General features: G+C 37.8%; 1 pseudogene; it reads left to right on the top strand.

Moving 5' to 3' along the window:
• Nucleotides 1–439: 439 nt before the first annotated feature.
• Nucleotides 440–558, top strand: LOC134891474 (5S ribosomal RNA; annotated as a pseudogene).
• The last annotated feature ends 4,092 nt before the right edge of the window (nt 559–4,650 follow it).

The raw sequence follows: 4,650 nt of genomic DNA on the forward strand, positions 1-4,650 counted from the left end.
GGACATTTTCACATATTCAACAGATATCACCACAACTAAATTGTGGGAAACAGTGAGCATGCAGAATTTGTTTTGCCCTCCTTGAGGACTCTTGCTTCATGTGTGTGTTTTTTTCATGGTTTCTTACAAAATCCCACTACCAATATGGTTGTATTTTGAATGCTACATTTTGGGCAAATAATTTGATATTTGACAACATTAATACACCCGGCACCAGTGTCAACATCAGGATACCGGCTGCCCTATGCTTCATTTTGATACTATACATATGTGAATATTCCCCTTGCACTCGGTCACATCTTCTTGCACCCAAATTATTGGGACACAGTGCCTAGATACTTTTTAGTAACTGGGTTCAATTTTCTTTATACTTTTCCAGACCAGCCCCAACCTATTAAGCAATTGGTTTTTCCATACGCAGATAGGTGTATACTTGACTATCTACAGTCATACCATGCTGGATATGCCCGATCTCGTCTGATCTTGGAAGCTAAGCAGCATTGGGCCTGGTCAGTACCAGAAAGGGTGACCCTCTGGGAATACTGGGTACTGTAGTATCAAGGAACGCACCTTCCGTGTATATATTTTTCATTCACCAGTATTCCTATTGCTATTTGTCTTTGCAGCACTAATATCTGTGTTACCTACTAGAAGGAGTCCGGAGTCGTTAAAGCCGGTTCTTCCTGTTTCTCTCATATGAATATACTCAAGTATAAAAATTCATAAATCCATAGAGAATACAGGATTTACCTAAAAATTTTCGCTCTGATTCAATTCAAACATCAATACTCGCTTATTTCCAGTGGGTGTGCGGATAAACCTTCTGCCACCTACTTTCCATTAAGAGAGTCACATATCGTCACATTGTGATTTACAACTTTTTTTACTTTTTTTATTCACCTTGCTGATATATACAGCATCATTTATCTAATTTGTTTGTCTCTCCCCCCTTTTTTATCGTCTGATATGAAATAAAAGTTATGTTTTATCTTTATAATTACATTTCACATCACTCCATCTTCATCACGAACTAATTTATCAAAAGTGTGCCCCAGAAAGACATCTAAACAGTCCCCTTTTTTGCTTCTTTGCAAAAAAAACCCTACAAAGTTTGTTCTGAACTTATGTCCGGGAGCACCGCCAACCCTATACTACCCACAATAGCCAGTCAGGTGAACTGGTAGTTTTATGTTGGTTACTAGTATGATCTCTGCCTCCTACGGCAGATAAAAATTTGCTTACAAACTGCTATCACTTAATTACAATCTGAACCAGTGCGGATTCCAAAACCCCAACCCATTACAGGGTTTTAAAACATCCAGCAACCAGAAAAAGGTTTAATGTAGATATATTTCCATCCTTTGCTGATAGATTAAAGTCTGCTATGATCTGCTAGCCTTTGAGTGTGTGAAAAACCAGATCGAGCCCCCAATTGTAAATGCTGATTTACTTACAGGACTAAAAGCAATGCTTTAAAAACACTCTTAATACACTTTAAAATCGAGCTGCTGCAGCCGCTTTATTTAATCCTTACCCTACGTACTTTTTACACAGTTAGCATACAAAGGTCCGTACCACGTACGCACTTTGCGTACTCACGCCGCTATGGGCGTACAAAGTACACTCTGTGCATAGACACACACAGAGACACACTGAGAGCACAATGCAGTTACTCGTGTGATAGAAATATACCTTAAACCTTTAGCAGGAAATGGGACATGACACCAATTGTATTTCAAAAACTATGTTGGGGTCCAACCCACCAACGGTTATCTTTACTAGCAGGGGGTTACAACAATAATACAATACAATTAGAGAAAAAGGCTACAGTCAATGGTACATACATTTGTTCGCCTGCGCTTCCCGGTCCGGTCCTCAATCATCAAGGTAGATGATCTTCAGAGATTGTGTGTGACCGGGCCTGCAGCTGGCTTTTTATACATTTGTCCAAAACCTAACACAATGGGAACTGTAATCTCTTTGTCTATTGGTCACTGGGATGGTCATTTACAGTACAGGAGAGGTCATAGGTCGGTTTGAATAGGTGGGAGATTTCTGGTCCAGGTGCACTTGCAGATGTTCTCCACTGGGTTCCCGCCGAATATCAGGAGCACAGTAAATACAGTAGATATTAATATTCTGCTCCTGCGCATAACTATGCGCAGGAGCGTGCGATCTTCTGCAAACACCGGAATATTGCTCTTAAAATACCCTATAGCTGGATACCAAACACCACCTCTTAACCTAATTCTGTCCCCTCCTATCCTGTAAAGGTGAATCCCTTTGTTCTTATACCCTTTAAGCAAGTGTAACTTGCTGGTGTGGTGCAGGTAGACTATGTGTACATTGTGCACTATGTGGATTAAATATGTAATGTGTTTTTATGGCTTTTCCATGCGATTACAAATACTACCGTAATTACTCATACCACGTGCTAATACGCAGGATCGCGGGAGCGATCATACGCAAATTGCGAATATGCGCACGCACGGCAGAACAAGTACGCGCACGGAGGCCATCTGTGTGTAGTTTGTACATGATGCGTGTACTGAAATATTTTCGACTTCGACAATATATATATATATAAATATATATAGTATATATATATATATATATATGTATAGGCATTGCTAGTGTAATACTGTATATTCAGTTTGTGTTGTGAATGAACATATGTTACTGATATTGGGTCCTTTCGGTTACTACTTCGCCCTGGTCAATTATTGGTCCCTAGCACTCATGAATAAATTGGCACTTTCTGTAAATTCGTGTAACTTATGTTACCCATTTACAGCTTTCACATGCATGAATCAATGCCTCCTACACCTATACGGAGTTTTAAAAATAAAGATTAACATTTTCTTGTTTTAGGTTCACCACATAGTTTTAATAACGATTATTGCAGTTAATTGATTGTGAATTGTGTTTTTATTTTTACAGTAAACATAAATATCACTAGTGATTCCAAACTAAATAAAATAGAAATATATCATTAAACAGCACAGATTTAATACATACTGACAGTTTTCTGATTACTGCATCAAACTCTGCTCCATCTATAATAAAGATTGTATAATCATTAACTGAGCAGAAAATAGTAGAAATGTATCACACTTAGAAATGCAGAAATATATTTTTTCTTTAAAGGAATGCTTTGATGTCACATGATAGTGTGGAGAACAAACACAGATTGGTTTATAAATAGTTTTAGCTAAAATCCTGGATGACCTCTGGGTGGTGCATCAAAGAGAGTGTAAGTGGAATGGTCCAGTGGTTGCTTGTATTACTGGTTAACGCAGCAGTCAGCAACATTTGTAACTTTCTCTTGAAGATACTTCCCAGAAATCCCATCAGTTAGTTTCTGTGTCACATGAAAACTCTGAAACATCATAAAATACATGATTACTACTTCTAGAATCCAATTTTCTTTTCTGCCAGTGCAAGGGAATTGTGGTGGGGTTACACAGCCTTTAAGACAGTCAGATACCCTACTATTTATAGAAATTTATGCTAAACCAGATACAGATGGAGCTACCCTTATCTTTGCCGTTTCTCCACCTAAACAGAGGTTTAGTCGCACCTAGGCTATAGCTTAAGTTGCTGAGTTTATGCACGGACAGGCGCATTGAGGGACGACTACATACTCAGCATGCAATACACATCTCCACCACTGGGTGGCTAATGCTCCACTAATCTAGTACTTTAGAGCAAATAGCAGCGGAGTGATCTACAAGCTATGGCAAATGGTCAGTGATGAGTACTGTATACTGTACACAATGAATAATGGTCAGACGGAGAGTCAATAAAAAATAAATAGTTTATACAGATGCAAACATGTTAAAACACTTGTCCATTTATTTATTACCTGTTATTTATATATATATATATATATATATATATATCCATTGCCTTGTTACGGAATGTGAGCATCCAAGTCCCATAGACAAAGCAATAGATTAAGAATTAAAATAGGGTATACAGACGCAACTAATGTGTTAAAGCAATAATGTAGTTCATTGACGTTAAAGTATGTACAGTATACTGTAAAGCAATAATGTAGTTCATTGACGTTAAAGTATGTACAGTATACTGTATGTTTGTACAATATGAATGTCCAAGTCCCATAATGGCATAAACTTCCATAAAGCGTTGTGGGCAAGCGGTGAATTCTTCCGCATCCCATGCTTAGAGTCCCGGGTTCAATTCCTAAAGTGCGAGTGCATGTTTGACACTTTATTAATTTTTTTTGTTTTATCTATTGTAATATAGCTTCACATTCAATAGAAGTGTGCACAAAGGTTTTACATAAATCAGGGTAAATCTGCAGGAGCATCTCATTCCGCTATCTAAAATACACAGCGGCAATGAGGTCCTGTAGACATATCAATAAACATAATTAGTGTATCCTGATGCAACTACAGTATCAGTAAATATAATTAGTGTATCCTGATGCAATTAACTGTTTCAGCAACACAGTACTATAGTTCATCAACGTTAGAGAATCTGTGTTGTACTGTATGAGAAGGGATCACTGCTACCATTTATACAAGAGATCGTGTCTCTATCAAAGCAACTGCAGTTCTCTATCTGATCTTCATTTACAAACAGTTGTTGTCAATTTATTGTAACCTGACCTCTCTCCCTGTCTGT

This window comes from Pseudophryne corroboree, chromosome 3 (assembly GCF_028390025.1).
Source record: "Pseudophryne corroboree isolate aPseCor3 chromosome 3, aPseCor3.hap2, whole genome shotgun sequence".
Taxonomy (NCBI): domain Eukaryota; kingdom Metazoa; phylum Chordata; class Amphibia; order Anura; family Myobatrachidae; genus Pseudophryne; species Pseudophryne corroboree.